Source organism: Protopterus annectens, chromosome 12.part0, assembly GCF_019279795.1.
Source record: "Protopterus annectens isolate FY-2018-M chromosome 12.part0, PAN1.0, whole genome shotgun sequence".
Lineage (NCBI taxonomy): Eukaryota > Metazoa > Chordata > Ceratodontiformes > Protopteridae > Protopterus > Protopterus annectens.
Window position 1 is genome coordinate 1,098,597,710 of NC_056746.1, and position 22,666 is coordinate 1,098,620,375.

The 22,666-nt window shown below is 39.5% G+C and overlaps 1 protein-coding gene across 1 annotated transcript in view; it reads left to right on the forward strand.

The window, feature by feature from the left end:
* EPB41L1 (erythrocyte membrane protein band 4.1 like 1) overlaps positions 1-22,666 on the forward strand; it is a gene marked incomplete in the record, with an annotated part of 2,183,009 nt that overhangs the window by 2,149,968 nt on the left and 10,375 nt on the right.

Here is a 22,666-nt window from a genome sequence, read left to right on the forward strand (position 1 = left end):
CCACAACTCTGATGTACTGCGCAGGCGCCGCAGTACATCAGAACCGCGGATGCCAGACATCTGCGGAAGGGCAGTAAACAGGCATTATACTATGCCATTATTTAAGAAAAGTAACAGTTTCTTTTCTTAAATAACGTCATGGTATAATAGCAATAACCCACGCCTGGGTGTGGGTAATGCTAAATTACCACGGTTGGCTTTGTTTGGTCCCTCGGGCTTCGCCCTCGGGACCAAACCACGCCAACCGTGGGTAAATTTAGCATTACCCACACCCAGGCGTGGGTTATTGCTATAACATTTGCTTTTTGAGCTGCTTGCATATCTCTGCAGAAAGGCTGCATGTAGTTGTCAAGGATACCCCTAAAAACCATACTGCTGGTGAGGTGCTCAGTCTTAAGATAGCATTGCTGCCTTTCCCTTTAGTTTGTTTCTGATAGACCCCCGATATGGTTTAAACTGTACCTCAGTAGAGAAAAGCAGTAACCACTGGTATCCCAGAATTTCATACATCTCACTCAGTCCAGCACCTTTTACTACTATTTTACCAAGAGTAATTGCATTTTGACTAAAACTATTACACACACACACACGCACACACACACACACACACACACACACACACACACACACACACACACACACACACACACACACACACACACACACACACACACACTGATTTCCAGGAGTGGATAATAGTATCTTTCCAATGCTATTACTTCATTTTTCTTTGAGAGTAACATGCTACCACTAGTCAGGATAATCTGGCAAGCAAAAGACACAGTTAATGGGCACTCTTAAAATGAGTTAACTGTATTATTAAATCATGGGAACTATACCCAATTAGTGTCTTTTCAAAAAGATGCAAAAGTTATAATTTACTAATTTTGAATAACTACCCTTGTATAAATTAATAACCAACCAGCCACAAGCCCTTGAAATTGAAAGAAATTAATATCACTTGGAAAGTTAATATAGAGACATATATTTTCTTGCACAGTGAAATGCAAAATAAAAACATTTTAGATAGGTTTCATTAGAAAAGCACTGCTAGCTAATTAGTCCTGCACTATCACTATTGAAAATAACTATAATCTACCTGTAACATTTAAGAGCACTGACAAGATTCACTGGTGCATAGGTGTATACAACGCTAACCACCGCTGGGGCCATTTTAAGCCAGGACATGCATCCCAAATCTGTGATAAGTTCTTGTACCATTGATAAGTGTGAACAGGAGCTTGGGAGATGAAACATTTACAAACAGGGGCCTGGGAGGCTGCCTTTGTCCATTACAAATATAGGTGCAAATCAGGGATGAATTTCCTGTTACCCATCCAGTAGTCCAAGTTACACTTGAATTGGTTTAGGGAGGAACTCTGCTTGTCATGGATGGGGAGCCTGTTTCAGAGAAGGTGTAGTCTCTGGGATATATACTTGTCTCCCCAGCAGGTCCTAGTTATGTCACAAGGAAGGTTTAAGTCTTTAGAAAGAGTAATTCTGTTGTTTGTTTTTGCAGATATGCAGGAGGTATGTCAGGGTGGGGGTCTGATAATGCCTTGTGTGCCAGGCATAGATCTTCCCTCAACAGCCCATAGGAGACAGGATACAAGAATAGGGCTTTGATGCAGTCTGCATAGGACATGTTACTTTTACCCTGTATTCTTTTAGTGAGGAACCTCTTTAGATGTTCCAGTTGTTGGATGTGCCTGGTTAGGTTCATATCAAAGGGGGTATTGTACTCACTGATAACTCTGATGAATGCTAGATACAGTGGAACAATGGCCTCCTTGGACCAAAATGTCATACATTTGTTTATAAGTTGCACAACATAGAACAATTTCCTCACTATCGTAGACATGTGATAGCCAAAGGCTAGATTACTTTCTGTGTGTCCCCAAGTCCCTGACTACTGGCTCAACTCTTAGGGGTGTGTTGTTAATGTAATAGTTACTAGGAGTGGATACCTTCCCAAAGGATACTGTTATGCATTTCCTGGCATTTAGTTTCAGTCCATGGCTCTGACACAAGTTATTTGTCTTTGTCAGCCCTTCCTGGAGAACATTAGTGTCAGTGGGGGGATTCTTTCACTACACCTAACTTGCAGTTGTCTGCAAATTTGGTCAGCCAGAGGCCTTTGTTGCTAGCCTGGACTTCAGAGAACTAGATGCCAAAAAGGGGCAGTCTCAGGACCAATCCCTGAGGGACACCACTTTTGAGTGTCTCGTTCGTAGAGTTGGACTCCCCATTTCTAACTTCCTGGGTCCTGGTTGTGAGCTAGATGGCTGTCTACCAGATAACATAAGGGTTTATACCTAACCTCTTGAGTTTGTCTGCAATGCCTAATTGGGCAGTACCTTGGCCAGGTTAAGGTAGGCAGTGTGCACCACTTTCCCCTCATCCATTGCTTTGGTGACCTTCTCAAAGAAGTCCACCAGGTTGAGTAGGCATGACCTGCCCTTGATGAAGCCAAACTGGGTCGGATCCAGTGTATGGAGATTTCCTGCGTTATGATTGATCATTTCCATGATAATTCTTTCCATGGCTGTCCACATGAGACAAGTGAGACATATGGGTCTTTAGTTTTCAGGGTCAATGGATGACCCACCTTTGGGATGATGGTTGCTGTTCTCCATTCCAGACAGGCTGATAGGTCATGTTTGATGCTGTTCAGATGGTAGCCTGGGATATTGTCTGTGCTCATCAATGCAGAGTTATTGGCCTTAGAGAGAGAGCATTAAAGACCTGTCCCTCCCCCAGTGATAATTGGGAGAGTAATATTTGATGGTATTTCCTGAGGGAAGGCTGAGAGGGAGACAGGGATAAAGTTAGAGCTGAATTTGTCTGGCAGTAGGTTTGCTATATTTTCTGGCTCAGTGTAGGTGGCAACATTAACAGTGAGCCTTGCACAAATCGTGTATTGCCTTTAAGGTTGTAGATATAGCTAAAGAATGCCTTATGGTTGTCCATGGCCAAAGAGGCCAAATTTACGGCTCCCTATTGAATGCTGAGTGTCAGCAAGCTGAAAAAAAGACCAAAAACACAGGAGAAAAGCAATTCTCAAAAGTCACGCTTCTCCAAATTTCTTTTGCAGAGAGAGCAAGCCCCCATATCCCTGAACTTTTATATATATATATATATATATATATATATATATATATATATATATATATATATATATATATATATATATATCTGTGTGTGTTTATATATATATATATATATATATATATATATATATATATATATATATATATACATATATGTATGGGATCCATATGGATCACTGAACGGCAACATAACAAAAACAGATTCGGCCGGGCATACTTGCGTGAAAGTGCTTTTCACTAAAGAAGCACTTTCGCATAAGTATGCTTGTTGCGGAGATCGCACTACAGTGGGGATAAGGGAAAATTCCCTTTTCCCCACTATAGTGCGACCTCGGAGTGAGAATATTAAAGTGGGGGGGGGTGTGGGGGGGTGCAGCGCTTTCGTTAAAGTGTGTTCAGTGATTGTGGATTCAGACTATTGAACTTTCGTTCAATAGTCCTAGATCCATATTTTATTTATTTTATTTATTTATTTATTTATTTATCATTTGTTGACCGGGAAAGTCCGACTAGGTTCCACAGAGCCTGTTTTCAGCGGAGGCCCGGGGCGAAATGCTCCAGATGCATGTCTTTGGAATGTGGGAGGAAACCGGAGTACCCGGAGGAAACCCACGCGGACACAGGGAGAACATGCAAACTCCACACAGAAGGCACCCCAGCCGAGAATCGAACCGGAGAACCTCTTGCTGTGAGGTGACAATGTTAACCACTGCACCACTGCGCCGCCCATATATATATTTATATACATATACCAACTGCGAGATCACCATTCCTTGGAGAAAAGGAAATATTCTAAGAAATTGCATCTCAGACTTACTATATGTAAGTCCGATCTTTCAGTTATTCAGTGTCCGTATTTTGGGACTCGCTCCAGTGGGTCCCAACATTTCAATTGGTTACCCAAATTTACCTGAAATTTGGCTTTGATAAACTTTATTTGTCCTCTGAGTTATCTGTTTAGTTTGATGAAAGTGCTTTTTTCCTGCTGGTGCTACACCTCCTAATTTTTGCCATGATTGTCTTGCATTTGTTATACAGCCCAGTAATGTTGTGATCTTGTCAGGGTGGCTTGTTTTATGAGTTAATTATGTACTTGTTTCTGGTGGTTACAGCTGCCGCTCTGCAGCTATTAACATGCCTCTGTAGGGTTTCTGCGAACACATCTGTATAGGTAGCAGTGTTCTGAGGTTTTAGGAGGACTTCAGCTTTTGCCAGGTAATCATTTAGTAGCAGGAAGTTAGCTTTAGAGTAATTTCTGAACATTCCAGGGTTAGCTTGGGGGTTCTGGGTTTTATTTTAATTGAAATTAGATCATTTTGTGGTCTAACTTTACCAGAGGGAACATTACACTAGGGGGTGTGCAGCATTCTCCCAAATTAGTAAGGGCCAGATCCAGTATGTTTGCACACTTGGTCGTCATATTGACAATCTGGTCCAAGGAGTTTGTGTTTCCAAAATCTAAGAATCTCTGTGCCTGCATGTTTCGTGTCATATATGATTCTCAGTTAATAGTGGAGTAATTAAAGTCAGCCATGAATATGGTATTAGGTTTAATGGTAAGCTTTTTCAGTAAGGTTATGTACATGTTATGGTTTTCCTGGGACATAGGTTCATAGGTAGGTACTAGGCTATCGGCCTAAGTAAGCCTAGCCAACAAGGTTCCCTGGCTTATGCCACCCAAGAAAGTTAATTTCCTGTGCCCCTCTTGAGCAGAGCCACAGAAGTGATCCCCGGGGTGTGTTTCCTATTTCCCATCCACTCATCAAGATTTTTCTTGAAGAGTGTTAATGAGGAACTTTGCTTGATATAGATAGGTAGCTTGTTCTAGAGTATAGGAAGTCTCTAGAATAAGAATCTATCCCTCCAGCATGTCCTGTTTATTGTGGTGACAAGGTTTAGGTCCCTAAAGTGTGTAGCTCGGAGGGATTGGGATTTCTTTAGGTGTAGCATGTCCAACAACTCTGGGGTTTAACATAGCTTTATATATTAGGCAGAGATCTCCTCGGAGTAGGCGATATGCTATAGAGCAAACCTGGAGTTTTTTGACATGGTCAGTGTAGGGCATCTGTTTGAGGCCTATAATCCTCTTTGTGAGGTACTTCTCTGGCCTTTCCAGCTGCTGCAGATGTCTTGTGAGGTGCATTCCAAATTACAGGAAACTATATTGGCAATTAGTCATGGATGCTTGTAACAATTCAGGACTTAATGATATGGTGTCTTTAAAACCTGTACTCAAGCTCAGGTCTGCAAAATTGTGATATATTTTTATGTATATTCATGTTATTTTATCCTGGTTTATTTATTTAAGTGAATTCTTGATTTTATGTACATTTTCATGTGTTTTATTATTTGTCCACCAGATGGTGTTAAACTACTATTTTATGTACTTTTGTCATTTTTATGCTATTGCATTTTAAACACTTTTAAACAATACATTTAACAAGCATTATTTATTTGAATTTATTATATTAATACATTGTACATTTTAATATGAATATATTTTTATATGAATAGTTTTAATTTGAACATTTAAATATATTTTATTCAACATTTTACGACTGTCACATGCATTTGAGAATCCACTCTTTCTGTATCTTGGTAATTAATTGAATCACTAATTTCATTGGTCTATTCAAACAGGAAAAGTTATTTAACTAAGTGATTATGATGTATTTGCCCATCTGATGAAGTTCTATGAGACGAAAACGTAAGGGGAAGTGTTTTATTAAGCATTTATGTTATATGTGGATGTGTGTTCCTTTTGCTGTGTTTCAACATTAAATTACTTGTGTGTTGGAACTGCTGGTCTCTGGTGCCTAATTTTGGACTATTAGTTGCCTTTTGGGCACTTTTACCACATCTTTGCTGTACATTCCAAAACGGGCATTGTACTCTATAATGAGTCTAATGAGTGCTGAGTAGAGGGGAACAATGACCTCTTTTTTCCTGGATGAAAACCCTTTTGTGATGAGGTGTGCCACACAGAAGGATTTCCTGACTACAGTGTTGATGTGATTATCAAAGGAGAGACTACTGTCCACCTGGGTCCCAAGGTCTCTTATCACACGTTCGGCGTTAAGTAGACTGCCGTTTATGTGGTAGTTCATGGGTACAGAGTTTTTATCAAAGGGGATGACAATGCACTTTTTGGCATTGAGCTTGAGGCCATGCCTCTGACACCAGACATCTGTCTCAGTGAGGCCCTTCTGTAGGATGTCCACATCATTTGGGGACTTGACTATTGCTTCTAGTTTGCTGTCATCTGCGAACTTTGTTAGCCAGAGGCCTTCTATGTTAGCCTGTACTTCAGGGAAGTAGATACCAAATGGGAGAGGTCCCAGGACTGAACCCTGTAGTACTCCACTTGTCACTGGTTTGAAGTCAGATTTGGAGTCTGCAACTTTTACAATGTGGGTTCTGTCAGTGAGTCAGTTGGCAACCCATCTTGTGACATAGGGATTTATACCTAGTTTAGTGAGTTGAGCTATAATTCCAGAGTGGGGGATTGTGTCGAAAGCCTTGGTGAGGTCAAGATAGTCTGTGTGAACCACCTTACCCTCATCTACGGCTTTGGTGACTGCCTCAAAGAAGTTGATCAGGTTCAGAAGGCATGATCTGCCTTTCACAAACCCGACCTGGATGGGGTCCAGAGTTTGGAGGTTACCAATGTCTTTGTTTATGAGTTCCATGGGATGGCCTGCACCACCCATGGCTTGCAAGGAAGTGGTATGGGATTTTGCCTACTGTGATATAAGCCTTTATACCTAACCTTCAGTTAGTGCATCATCCTGTTTGACCAGTGTTGAGATATATTTATTTTTGATGTAAATCAAGAAGCCTCCACCTTTAGTCCCTGCCTGTTTACAGACATTATAACCTTGCACTGCTAGGGTGTTGTCAGTGGCTTTGAACCATGTCTCAGTGACCACAGATATCAGCATTCTGTAGGGTGAGAAGAGCTTGTAAGGAGTGAAGTTTCTTGTTTAGACTCCTAGCATTAAGCATTAACACTTTTTGATTTTCTTGGTTTTGATTCCATATGTCTGAAGTATTTTTAGTTTGGCACTATGGAGGAGGACATTGTTTCAGCTAATATTTGAAAGCTTCAAGAAGAAAGGTGCAGACCATACCTGGTAAAGCAGAGTGGTTTATTGACCATCTCCTTCCATGCTGACAGATATTGCACACCTTTAGAGTGACACCAGAAACTAAGCCAGTTATTAAAGTCAATCATGTTATGATCATATTGTGGTGTCATCCTTGGAGGAGATAGAATGCTGCTCAGTGCTAGGTTTCTACCATCCTGGGACAAATATTCCGTGAACTCCATGATGTCCCCCTTCATATAGCCTAAAGAGGTATGCTTGTGGTCATTTACACCTGGTAGATGTTCGTGTTACCCTGCTGCAGTCATCACACTTGGGTTATCCTGTTGTCAGGCGGTCCCGCAGTCGGCCAGAATTCCAAAGTCTTGGTCCGGCGTTGGTTGCTGTCACCTCTTCCCTGACGTCAGTGCGCCAGGGGTATATATAATGCAACCGACGCCATTTTCTTCAGTCTTTCTTGCTGCGCAGTGCCCGAAGCAGAAGCAGTTCGCAAGTGCCGGTCGGCTGACTCCTGAGATTTTCGAATTCGAATTTCAGACCGAAGTCTTCTATAAAGCTAAGTACCCCGTTGGGGAAACTTTTCTTGCCTCAGACCGATGTCAGAAAAAGTTAACAATTGTATTTCTTGTGGGAAGCAAATACCTCATGAGGATTTTCATTCTTATTGCATACCTTGCCTAGGCCCAGATCACGATGTCACTACTTGTCAGTTTTGTGCTAGGTTTAATAAGCGTACTATTAAAAGACACTTTGATTTTGCACGGCACTACTTCGGTAGGAAATTTAACTACACCATGCCGTCGGAGCAACCGACTACCGGCGTGCACAAAAAATGCAAGGATAAGGACAGACAGCCCAGGCCTAAGCCAGATTCCAAGGCCTCGGCTGAGCCGGTCTCTGGTTCTCCGGTCCTCAGTGAGGCTCCGATGCAGCCCCTGACTACCACAGATCTGGAACCCGAGACGCTACAGAATTTTTGGCGGAATGCACCAGGCCAACGCAGCCATTTAGTTCAGGCCCTTCCGACAACATTGCTACAAAGGACGTCGGTGCTACAGAAACTCCATCGGTTTCTGAAGGTGTTTTCAGACCGACGACCCTCACCATTAAAACATTTTCTAAGACGAAGACTCCTACTAAATCTAAAAGGACTGCAATTCAGTCTCCTGTTCAAGGCCCCATGCCTAAGAAACAGATGCTCAAAATGGCTGAAGATTTGATTTCTTTAATCAGGGGTTCCCAGCCCCCTCCTGACAAAAGGCCTAGACAAGAGGAAGATTATGCATCCTCTGAACAAGTGTCCATTTCTTCAGACTCCTCTGAGGACCAAGATTACTCCTTCTCTCCTTATGAAGATTCTGATGCTGAGGACTCTATTCCCTCAGCTTCTCCTCCTGAAGACTACTCCTTTGGGGAAACTTTACACACTATGAGGGAACATTTTCACTGGGAAGGTCAGGACTACTCTGACTCGAAGAAAAGGCTCAGAGAGTTTCTTTTACTCCCCCAACACAGACCACTTGCCATCCCACCAGTTTTGGACATTGTGGATGATGTTTACTTAGAATCCAGTTTCAACCCAGACTCTCTACCTCCTGCTCCGGCTAAGCCTGACAGATACTATAGAGTGCCTGATTCCCACAAATTTATTTACAAAAGCCCTGTAGCTGATCCAGAGACTATCTCCCAGGGTCCCAAGGGGGCTAAGGCTTCTATGGCTAAAACCCAGTACCTTCTGAGAGGGATTCCAGAGCACTAGACAGGTGGGGGAAAAAGGTTTACACCTCAGCCACACTAGCTATGAGGGCCAATTTCACATGCTTAAGTATCAGCAATTTCTAATATCTCAGTTAAAGCAAAGAATAACCACTCTCCCTCAACAATCTGAATTGAAAGAAGTACAGGATCTGTTGCACACCACTGAGCAGGTGGGCTAACATACCTTACAATGTGGGTTTGATTCTCTGGAGGCCTCCTGCAGAGCAGCTGTCACTGGGTCTGTTATACGTAGGCATGCTTGGTTAAAGGAACAAACTTTGCCTGATCATGTTAAAGCAAGACTACTAGATGCTCCCTTACAGAAGGATGTTCTTTTTGGAGTTAAAGCAGAAGAAGTTTTAAAGAAAATGGAGGATAAGGCCAAATCTATGCAGACAGTCAAAGATTTCCTACAGGTACAACCCCCTCGCTTCAGCAGAAACTGGCCAACAAAAAAATTGGTCCTTTCCAGCTTCTGACAGACCACAGAGGGTAAACACAGACACCCAAGGGGCAGAGGACAACCACAAGCCCAGTATAAACCTCGCCAATGGGGCACTACAACACAGAAGGGAGGAGAAGACAGGTCCCAATCCACCAGAAGGCAAACTCACTGACTTCCACCTCATCTGGCCAAGCAATACTCTCTTGGCAGCCCCCTTGGGGGGAAAACTAGCACTTTTTGCAGACAACTGGCACATTGTCACAAAGGACAAATGGATCCTAGACATAATTTTACGAGGATACAGATTCCACTTTCACACCTTGCCAATGAAAAGAGGAATGCCAAACCTGCCACAAAATCAATGGACAGAGGCACAAAAGCAAATTACAGCTCTCATGGACATGAGAGCCATTCAACTGGTACCTACTCGAGAGCAAGGCCAAGGATTTTACTCAAGACTCTCTAGTGCCCAGAAAGGACAATGCCTGGAGACCAATTCTGGACCTTTCAATTCTAAACACTTACTTACAAGTACCCAGATTCAAGATGCTAACACTACAGCAGCTACTTCCCATGTTGGGCAAGGAAGCATGGCTAGTAACGTTGGACCTCAAGGAGGCATACCTGCATGTCCCTATCAGAGAAAGTTGTAGAAGATACCTCCATTTCATTGCAGGTTCAACCCATTACCAATTCTCTGCACTGCCCTTTGGCTTATCTACTGCGCCCAGAGTCTTCACAAAATGCCTGGCACCAGTAATTGCATACTGCAGACAAAGAGGAATTCAAATATATCCATATCTGGATGACTGCCTCATCCAAGCAGAAAGCAAAGACATTCTCTTACATCATCTGGCCTTTGTAAAGCATCTACTAAACTGCCTGGGGTACACAGTAAACGAAAATAAGTCAAAACTAGTACCCTCACAAAAAATGACATTCCTGGGTGCCAGCTTGAAAACAACGACCCAGAAGGCTTATCTTACGCCAGACAAGCAACTACAACTGACTCAATATTTCAAGACAATGGCAACAAAGACCCAATTAACTGCAAGAAAAAGTCTGCAGGCCTTGGGCTTCATGGCATCTTGCATACTAATAATACCATTTGCAAAGCTGCATATGAGGAAATTACAGTGGTACCAAAAAAGCGTATGGTCTCAACACAGCCACAGCTTGGACACAATGATATCTCTCATTCCCTGCCTCCAACAGGAATTTCTATGGTGGTCACAGGCATGTCACCTCAACAAGGGTCAGCCTTTCACCTTGCCCCCAGCCAGGCAAACTATCACAACAGATGCTTCAGATTACGCCTGGGGGGCACACATGGCAGGGCAATGCGTACAAGGTCTATGGACTGCAGATAAAAGAAATCTGCACATAAATCAAAAAGAGATGCTAGCTGTACAGAAAGCTCTGACAGCCTTCAAGGATCTATTACATCCAGGACAACTGGTAATACAGACGGACAACACCACAGTTATGTGGTACATAAACAAACAAGGGGGTACATATTCCTACCCTCTATGCAGGCAAGCAATGATCTTATGGAACACAGCTCTGGCTTACCAAGTTCAGTTACAAGCTCAATTCCTGCCAGGACAGAAGAACACACTGGCAGACGACCTCAGCAGAAACATCAAGGATCCCCACGAGTGGAAACTAGATCCACAAATATTTGCAATGATAACTCAAAAATGGGGCCTTCCACACATAGACCTGTTTGCCAGTCCTCAAAACTATCAACTAACAAAATTTTGTACAAGGACATTTCACCATCAAGCTTGGAAAGTGGACGCACATTCTTTCAGTTGGAAAAACCTGACAGTATATGCCTTCCCTCCATTGCCTCTCCTCACAAAGGTTCTTCTGAAAGTCAAAAAGGAGAGACGACTGATTCTCATAGCCCCAGACTGGCCATGCCAGCACTGGTACCCGCTATTGAGAAATATGGCCCACAGCCCACCATGGATATTGCCTCAAATCCCCCATTTGCTCACACAACAAAACAATCAGATTCTACACAGCCAGCTCAAAACTTTAAATCTGGCTGCATGGCAAATCTACTAAACATCCAATCAGCTCCTCTTTCCCAAGCAGTTCTGGATGTTATTCTGGAAGCCAGGAGACCAAGCACCAGGAAGGCTTATTCAGACAAATGGAAAAGGTTTTGTGCCTGGAACCAAGCTAAAGGTCAAGACACAATTCGGCCTCACATGCCTCACATTCTACAGTATTTAGCTGAGATGTTGCACAAATGACTTTCTTTTTCCTCCATTAAAATCCATGCTTCAGCTATTTCAGCTCACTACAACACGGATCCACCTTTATTTTCACATCCTCTTCTAAGGCAGTTCCTCAGAGGGGCAAAAAACATTAGACCACTCAGGAGAGGTCCTACACCAACATGGGACCTCAATTTTGTTCTGGAAAAACTAACGCTACCTCCCTTTGAACCAGCTTTCTCTGCAGACCTTCAGTTCCTATCATGGAAGACTGCCCTGCTGCTAGCAATAACATCAGCTAGAAGAGTCTCAGAGCTACAGGCACTAATGGCAGTGGAACCTTTCCTCATTTTTCATCAAGACAGTGTTTCTCTACGAACTAATCCTTCCTTTATGCCTAAGGTGATTTCCAGTGTGGCTTTAAATCAAACCATCCACTTACCCACCTTCTTCCCAAATCCACAGAACAAAGGTGAGAGACTCCTGCATTCCTTGGACATTCACAGGCAACTTCGTTACTACCTGGACAAAACTAAGGCTTTCAGAAAATCTGACGAGCTCTTTGTATCCTATGCTACAGCTTCTCAAGGGAAGGCTATATCAAAACAAACCATTTCTAAATGGATAGGTCATTGCATACGTTTCTGTTATACCCATCATGGGAAACCAGTCCCTGCTACCATTAGGTCCCACTCTACCAGGGCAACAGCTACTTCTACAGCCTTTCTCAGGGGGGTTCCAAACAAGGAGATTTTAGAAGCTGCAACTTGGAGTTCAGTACACACCTTTACCAACCACTATCACTTACCTCTTTACTCTAAGACCAGGGCGGGCTTCGCCACTGCAGTTCTGCAGGGCCTTATAGCCTCCACTAACCCTCTCTGATACCTCCCCCCTTCCTTAGCTTTGGGATTCAACCCAGGTGTGATGACTGCAGCAGGGTAACACGATGAACATAATACAGTTTTGTACCTACCATAAATGTAGATGTTCGAGTGTTCACCCTGCTGCAGTCCAGGTTACCCTCCCTCCATCCCCTCTGATCTACTGGCTAAATCTCTTCAATACCTTACTGATGTATTTGCTTATAGCTGAAGGGATTTTGTGTTTGTGCAGATGTTACTCCATTTGGTACTAATTTCTGATCACCTTTTTGGGGGCACCTGACATCTGGGGCAACAAAAACTGAAGAAAATGGCATTGGTTGCATTATATATACCCTTGGCGCACTGACGTCAGGGAAGAGGCGACAGCAACCAACGCCAGACCAAGACTTTGGAATTCCGTCCGACTGCGGGACCGCCTGACAACAGGATAACCCAAGTGTGATGACTGCAGCAGGGTGAACACTTGAACATCTACATTTATGGTAGGTACAAAACTGTACTTTGTGGTCCAATGACCCAAGTATGTGCGCATTATAGCTGATCCTGGCCCCTGATAAGAAACTGACCATGGTTACATCATCTAGGAGGTCTTTTGGGTTTGGGACGGTCACATTGAAGTGCTTCAGCATATGTGGGTCTATGTGTCTGCTTTGTACTGTTTGTGAGGGGTGCAGCATGTGTACTCTGACAACCTGACTGACATAAGGAGTGCTTTCATGTGGCAGTTTTTCCTACAGTGACATTGTAAAAATATGTCTCTTATATACCATATCAGTTTGTTTTTGAATTAGTTGGTTGTCAGTAAACATAAGGCAATTTCTAAATGACTACAAGATGCCCATATCCCCCAAGCTGGTAACAGGGATAATGGGAAAGTTCATATCCATGGCAACATGCCCTTTTTCTGTTGATTAAATGGTTGAGGTAGGAATACAAATTCCTTCTTGTTTGCAACTCTGGGGGCAGTGCTTGTCATTGCAAACTATTTGCCCTGAGTACAACTAGGTACTGGTGAAACTTCAAATGTGCTTTTACAGGAAAACGTCAACGCAAACAAGTTGCAGAAGATTCACAGGCAATATTTATAGCCATGATTTCACTGATTCTGGGCAGTAAGCTGCCAATGTTGTCATCTGAAGTCCATGAGAAGGCATCCCCACTGTTCCAGTCAATAAAGTCTCCCAGTTGTTCCAATTAAAAATCCAAACTGTGGTACTAAACTTTCTGAGACAAGTCACATCAGTTGAGGAAACTCCTGAACGGTATCCTGGAATGACGCTCCACTGGAAAGTACTCAGCAGTGCTGTCATTTTAGACAGATCCTCCTTTCTGCTTTTGGTAAACAGATCCTCCTTTCTGCTTTTGGTAAATGTGCCCTTGTTCTTTACTTCTATTGAGTCAAAATTATGAATCCAGATAACATCTTCGAAAGCAAAGTGACTTAGATAACTTGGTGTTGCAAGCCAGTTAGGGTAGTACCATTTTTGACAGGAAATAATAGCAAACTAAAGAACTATAAGCCCCACTGGAGTGAGTGCATATGTGTGTGTTTGTGTATGTATGTTTGAGTAAAAGTTTCATTTTTCAAAATTCTGTTGCATTTTTTAACAAAAACACAAGTCTTATACAGCTTTTCATATGTCTCCTCCCACACTGTTCTCCAGCTTGATTTCTTGAGACATTCCCAAATAATGTAGCTTATGCTGAAAGTGCATGCAGTTAGTTTTAATACCTCATGCCCAGACTATGTATTTACAATAACATTACTCACATCACTGCTGTGCAGGATTGGTATGTTCATGACTGTAATTCCAAGTTCTGCCTCAGATGCTTACAATTTACTCACTGGCCCTGTGTATCTTCTTCAAAGGATTGTGAATGTCTAACCAGTGACTTTTCTATACCATATAGGTACAGCTAGAGAGACAAAGTTATCCTCAAATATTTTTTTCCACAGCTGCATATGATTTTCCTCTTGACCATAGTCTTTAACTAAGATTCACTACTGGATACTCATTTTACTTTGTATAGACCGTGTCCAGTAGTGCCCCATACTAAAGTCTGAAGTATCTGCCTGCACAATAAATGGTTCACTAAAATCTGGGCTGGCTAATATGAGTTCCCTAAGGTCTCTCTTAGCTTTGGAAAGGCTTATTTGAAAGTCATTGTCCAAAAACAACTTAACTGGTCTGTTTTTGAGGTGAGGTCTGGAAGAGGAGTGCATGTTGTGTTATAATGAGGGGATAGACTTTCTAGAATACCTAGTGTGTCATTGAGTTCCTTCGTGTGCTTCTGCATGATACAAGCAAGCCATGCCTCAATAAAATAAGCAAGTCCTGCCTCAGTAATCTCCATCTTGACAAGCTGTGGCCATATTGCGCTACCATCCGCCTGATTAGCAAGATATAAGACACTTCTGCTATTCTCACCTGTCATTTCTTAACTTTAATAGTTCAACTTTCTAGTTTTAGTCTGATCAGCATCTCCCTTATATGCTGAACTCTTGTCTGCCAAGACTGACTTTAGATTACAATATCATCTGTTTAAGCAAAAGCATTGTCTAGAGCATTGTCTCCAGCTCTTTACTGGATGTATTCTTCCAGTTCCAGGAACATCTGTGGGGCTTTTTTATCCCAAGGGAAAGTTTGGTAAATTCATACAGCTCAAAAGGAGTGACAAAAGCAGGCCTCACCTTTGCTTTTGCTAGCAAAGATACTTACCAGAAACCCGTAGTCAAGTCAGAAGTGGTTGGATACTTAGCACCACCAAGCTGCTATAAAGCTTCCTCTCTTTTTGGCATGGAGCAGGTATCTTTGGCCATGTGACTGTTTCTTACAGTCTTCTCCAGCACTACTGATGAATGCCAGGAATAGCTGAAATCTTTGAATACTCCCAGATCCAACATCTCCTGTAATTCTTCCTCATGGTTTACTTGACTTTCTCAGACACCCTATAAATAGCTTGTTATTGGCCATTTGGTCCATATGTCCATATGTCTATGTGGTGAATCATTACACAGGTACACACTGGCTTAGCAGTAAACATGTCACCAAACACTTGTAATGCTGTTCAGATTTCCTGAAACTAGGTAGGGGATAATTGCTTTGAAACAACTACTTCATCCATTGTAGAGTCAGACCTAGTGTTATTGTGAAGTCCAGCCACAAAATCCCAGTCTGATTCCTAATGTATCATGTACCACTGCAAATAAGGAGCACCAGTATTTTTGTATCAAGTTCAGGGTTTATCATATTGCCATGCTATAGTTTATGTTTTTACCTCCTATCTGGCAACTCCACCACATAGCTAACTTTGCTTACATTTTCCACAGTAGAGAAGGTGCATTCCTTTGCTGCCTGCAGCTCATGTTTCCTTCCACAAATAGACACCGTCACCTTTTACACAATTGTGTATTTAGTGGCTCTAGCTGTCCAGACACACCAGACCTGGTTTTGCCTTTCTTTTGTTAGGTGTTGCTGTGCCCATCCATAAACTCCCTATGTCTGGTCCAGAAGTTTAGTATATACTCTACACCAAACTCCAGTTTTGACTGACATTCACCTTTCTATTTGTCATGAGTTGAATGTAAGGGCCCCCTCATCCTGTGACCACAAAGTAAATCAAATGTAAAAAAAACATTGCACCATTAAGAGACTTCTTTACGTAACAAGGAGATTGGTCAGGTAGTTGTTCTTCCCCTTAAACTGATCTCACTGAATGCTCTCAGATTCATCTTAAGAGAAGACTTAGACATCTGCATCATGAAAATAATACTTCCATCTGTCAGTGTTTCCTTGGGAGAGCCAACCCTACTGAACCTTTTAATGCAATGTTGTCAGCCATTTCTGCCTTCACCTTGCTAAATTAATCCATTACCTTACCTATGAGTAAGGGGTGTTAAAACCTCATTTATTGGCCCTGGTCTGTTTTGAGTTGATTGCCAATACGTTCAAATGCCCAAGTAAAGGTGTGTCATCCCCCTTGTTATACCGATGAAACAGTTTAACATTGATGTTAGCATTCAGAGCTGAGTTTTCATCTCTGCTGCTCTGAATTTGGTAAAGACTAGCCATTCATTTCATGCTGGTGCTGATCTTTTTTCTTTTTCTTCTCAGTTCTTCTCCCTTCATTGGGCCACATACTGTTTTCTTTCAGATGCTTTAATTTCCAGGCATCCCATTTCTAGCTTCAGCTCCAATTTCTACAGATCAAGCTGAATTTTGAGGTCATCTGCTAATATATTGAGTTGCTTTTCCGAGACATGTTTTGAACTTGCAGCTACTACCAGGCTGTCTCTGTATTCAGCGAACCTCACTTCAGCTGTAAATAAGCAGCAGCTGTCATATCATTCCTGGTCAGACTACCATTTGGGTGTCACATTTTTACACACTTTAACTGGCTATTACTTTTTTGATACATTTCTTAATTTACTTTCTCTAGTACAACAAAAGTAACAGTTGCATTATATAAAATTGTCTGTATTTACATTGTGGCTGCACACATTTTTGTGGTAAAACTGTTATACAGACAATGTAATTCCAACTGACAGCATACATGTGGTGCTGGGGTCTTGAGAGAGTATGACAAGTGGAACTGTTACCTCAGGCAATGACTGCCTGACATATTCAAATAAGGTTTGCACTGTACTGCCTGAGAGAAATGTTTCAACCACTGGTTCCTAATATTTCATCACATCAGGCTTACCCTAGAGCTTTTGAGGGTTGCTTAACCAAGAGTAGCTGTGTGTTAAGAAAAACTATTTCATTTTTACACACACACACACACACACACACACACACACACACACACACACATACATGTGTGTGTGTGTATGTGTGTGTGTATATATATATATATATATATATATATATATATATATATATATATATATATATATATATATATATATATATGTATATAAATAATATATATATATATATATGTGTGTGTGTGTGTGTGTGTGTGTAGATATATATATATATATATATATATATATATATATATATATATATATATATATATAAATATTTTTTTCCCAAAAAGAAAGTCGAAACTCCGGCTCTCAAAGGGTAGCACTATAGGAGATATAAATAAAAGTATTAAACCACCCTGCAAGGCAATACTCATAAAATATTATTAATAAGTAAGAAATAAAATAGAACAGATGAGTGCTTTCATCGGGTTATAACTAACCTTCTTCAGATCTCAAGATTTATTAAAAGTCTTTTTGTGTAACACACTGCCATTAACCAGGCCAGTCTGGCACACCTAGGGCACAATTACTGTACACTCTTACAATGAAACAACTATATATTAAATTATGGTAGATGTGGCTGAGCAGCAATTTTCAATTGGTGGATACCTTTCTAGTTCACTGATTTTACAAATTTGCCTTATTTACAATGCTGTTGTACCATTCACATGCTTGTGAAATGAAATTATGAAATCATTTACTTAAACAAATTAGACAATTTATTTGAAAACTATAGAAATGTATACAGGCAAATGTACTTTTTCACAGGGAAATCTAACACAAAAAAGTTTGAAAAACATGTCTGATTTTTAAGACAATTTAGCAAATGCAAAACCCTGACAGGCAACGTCTGTACTTACTTACTGCTGGCAGCAGGCTGCCCCTGTTCTCATCAGCATATACTGGTACATTAAACTTTTAAAGAAAAGCCACGTCACCTAAAACTCCAGAAGGGTCACTAGAATGAAGCAACAATAGGAAATGTTTATTTATTTTTATTTATTTATTACATTTGTTAACCGGGTAGTGTCCGACTGGGTTAAAAGCCCGTTTTCAGCAGAGACCCTGGGAGAAAAGCTCTAGATATAAAAATGCAAACAATACCAGATATAGAAAAAAATAAAATACAAACATACTATGAGTAGACATCATACATTCAAATTCCACACATTCAAAAATTACATAGTAACTAATCATTCAAATTGTGTAAGCATGGTACAGCATAAAAGTTACAGATGATACAGTTAAACAGAATCCTGTTTAACCTGTGGGTCGACTATGTAAGGATTGGACAAACGGTTTCTGAGAAGATACAGAGATTACATGTGGTTACCAGTATGTGGGAGAGCATACAGTTGTAAGCAAAATTTTGTGAGCGGACTGCTCCCTTAAAGCTATCCTTTTAGATAAGCCCTCATATTTTGCTTTTGTAGAGGAGTCCTGTCTCTGGCTCATGATGAGTCAGATTTTTAAATCCAGGTAGCATCCTCCATAGCAGATGTTTAACTCATTTAAGGTGGTACAGTTTTTGATTGGAAGTAGCAGTTTAAGCATGCTCTGTTAATTTGTGTGTGTGCCTGTTTGCACATGTCTATGCATATCTGTCTGAAATAGTTTCACTTTTCAACGATCTGCTGCATTTTTACTTAAAACACTTCAAATTTTGTACAGTTTTTATACATTTTATATCTTTACTGCATCTTTACTAAAACGCAACCATGGGTTTTGTACAAATTTACACAGTGCTTCTGGTATTTTACTTTCCCTTTGTTACAGCCAAAGATCAAATTGTTCTGCTTATTTATAGAATTCTTATATTTAATGTAATCTACATATGCTCTGAATTTTATTTCATAATTTCACAATTTTTCAGTTTGTAAAAACTAGAACTTCTTTGTTTAAATTACTGGCTTTTGGTGGTCATATATTTTTCCCGGGAAGTTAAATTGATTGGATTCAAAACAAATCAAAGAAATCATTTAATTCAGTCTAGTCAGAAAAATGAAGTGGTGGAGTAAGTCAAACAAAATTTTTTTTTTTTGCTACTTGAATACACTTTAAAATGTAAACTTAATAATACCACAGAGTTCCAATAAGTGCTCCAACACCACTAAAGTATACTGTCACTAATTCCATTGTTATACCATGAAACAACTTGCAGAATAATTCCACTGGTAAGCATCCTAAGCAATTCACCAACACGAATGAAATAAAACCAAACCAGTTTATTAACAATAGCACTCATAAGATGCTGGATAACCTCAGCATCTTATACCAAAATATAAAAACAAATATGTGACACTGAAAGCGTATAACAATGAAATAAAAAACACTAAATATTGAATAATGCGGACAATACTTAAAATTGGGTTAAGCTCTTTCAGCCATATCATATGGGCTTCTTCAGAACACCGTTAAATTGAACTGTCCGCCTTATAACATTTTCAAGGTGCCAAATTTGAATGGAACTGTTCAAAAGTTTAAAGGAACAGTACGTTACAATGTCATTTCCAATTCAAAACTAAGCTACCCATAGCATTTTTTACCTGCATTATTGCCTTTGTAACTAAATAGTCCGCATTAAAAACAATCAACTAAAATAAAATATGAGGTGCAATGCATCTATAAAATATACAATGTATACAATATAATAGTTATATATGTATACAAATTGTCAACTTTTTTCTTTTGACATCATTACTACCACATAAATTGAATTATGAATATGAATATAAATATAAATATCCATCATATACATGTATAACTATCAAATTTCCTACACTAAAAGAACCCTCCATCCTAATGATTCTATAACTCGAAATACACCTGAATTATGTGTAATGTAAGTATATATGTGAATGTGATGTAAACATATTAGAATTACGTAAACATAACTAGTTGATAAATTTGACAGTTTAAACAACATAGAACAACAAAGGTAGAAAACTACCAAAACAACCATATATATGCTGTAATACAGACAGAATTGTAAAACACACTTGTAACTGAAGTAAATGTTTGTAACAAGAATAAAAGCACGAAGATGATGGAAACTAACAGAAAGATTGTTCCCTTTCATACTGCTGTCACAGTGGGTCTATAAAGCCTAATTGTATTATATAATAACTCAAAACCTATTTGTATAAGGTGATAATATATGAATTGTATATATTGTGAATTATAAGCTATATATTTAACTCAAGAATAGCTTTCATAGAAATGCTGTCATTGAGTCCCAGAGGTATAGTGGCATCTGTAAACAACTGCCAACATACTTCACGATAGTTCAATAATTTTTTTATTATCTCTACCTCTGGGATCAATCCTAACAATATCTAATAAGGCAAATTTAAACTGATGTTTTGGACCATTCTGTTCAATATGCTTAAATAAAGCACTTTTCTGGTCCATTTTCCTTATATTATAAATGTGTTCATAAATATGTTTTTTTAGGCATCTTTCCGTTTTCCCCACATAGTAACTTAAACACTCTTGACAAATAGCAGTATATACAACCATCTTAGAGTTACAGTTCCCCTTAATTAACCTTATTTTTTGTCTAAATATATTGTTTAAAATAATTTCTTTTTCCTCTAAAATATAACAACATTGGTTGCATGATCCACATTTGGTAGTGTGTTGTTCTGTATCCTTTCCTTTTTCTTCTCTTGGTGTACTTCCTTTTTCTAGATACCTTTTGATGTTCGCTGCCATCTTATAAACTATTCCTGGTTTGTCCCCTATTATATTCCTTTACAGTCTCGTCACTGGTCAATAAATACCAATAATTCTTTATAATTTGTATCACATCATCTGATCTTGGACTATATAACAAAATTAAAGCTCTTTGATGATATCCTTCTGTATTACCTTTTGCCAGATGTTTACCAATAAACCCATTTACATAATTCACTTCATTGCCTAAGCCTAACAAAGGTTTATAGGTGGTGCCCCATAGGCCTAATACATATTTATCCACTTCATTCAATAAATTCTGGGGATATCCCCTCTGAAAAACATAGTATGGATGTGTCCTATCTCTTCCAATAATACTTCATACTCTGATGTCATCCTCAGGGCCCTTATACATTGGCCCTTATTTATCCACTTATAAACCTTTGTTAGGCTTAGGCAATGAAGTGAATTACGTAAACGTAATACAAATTATAAAGAATTATTGGTATTTATTGACCAGTGACGAGACTGTAGGGAATATAATAGGGGACAAACCAGGAATAGTTTATAAGATGGCAGCGAACATCAAAAGGTATCTAGAAAAAGGAAGTACACCAAGAGAAAAAAAAGGAAAGGATACAGAACAACACACTACCAAATGTGGATCATGCAACCAATGTTGTTATATTTTAGAGGAAAAAGAAATTATTTTAAACAATATATTTAGACGAAAAATAAGGTTAATTAAGGGGAATTGTAACTCTAAGATGGTTGTATATATTGATATTTGTCAAGCGTGTTTAAGTTACTATGTGGGGAAAATGGAAAGATGCCTAAAAAAACGTATTTATGAACACATTTATAATATAAGGAAAATGGACCAGAAAAGTGCTTTATTTAAGCATATTGAACAGAATGGTCCAAAACATCAGTTTAAATTTGCCTTATTAGATATTGTTAGGATTGATCCCAGAGGTAGAGATAATAAAAAATTATTGAACTATCGTGAAGTATGGTGGCAGTTGTTTACAGATGCCACTACACCTCCGGGACTCAATGACAGCATTTCTATGAAAGATATTCTTGAGTTAAATATATAGATTATAATTCACAATATATACAACTCATATATTATCACCTTATACAAATAAGTTTTGAGTTATTATATAATACAATTAGGCTTTGTAGACCCACTGTGACAGCAGTACGAAAGGGAACAATCTTTCTGTTAGTTTCCATCATCTTCGTGTTTTTATTCTTGTTACAAACAATTACTCTAGCTACAAGTGTGTTTTACAATTCTATCTGTATTACAGCATATATAGTTGTTTTGGTAGTTTTCTACCTTTGTTGTTCTATGTTGTTTAAACTGTCAAATTTATCAACTAGTCATGTTTACGTAATTCTAATATGTTTACATCACATTCACATATATACTTACATTACACATAATTCAGGTGTATTTCGAGTTATAGAATCATTAGGATGGAGGGTTCTTTTAGTGTAGGAAGTGCGATAGTTATACATGTATATGATGGATATTTATATTTATATTCATATTCATAATTCAATTTATGTGGTAGTAATGATGTCAAAAGAAAAAAGTTGACAATTTGTATACATATATAACTATTATATTGTATGCATTGTATATTTTATAGATGTATTGCACCTCATATTTTATTTTAGTTGATTGTTTTTAAT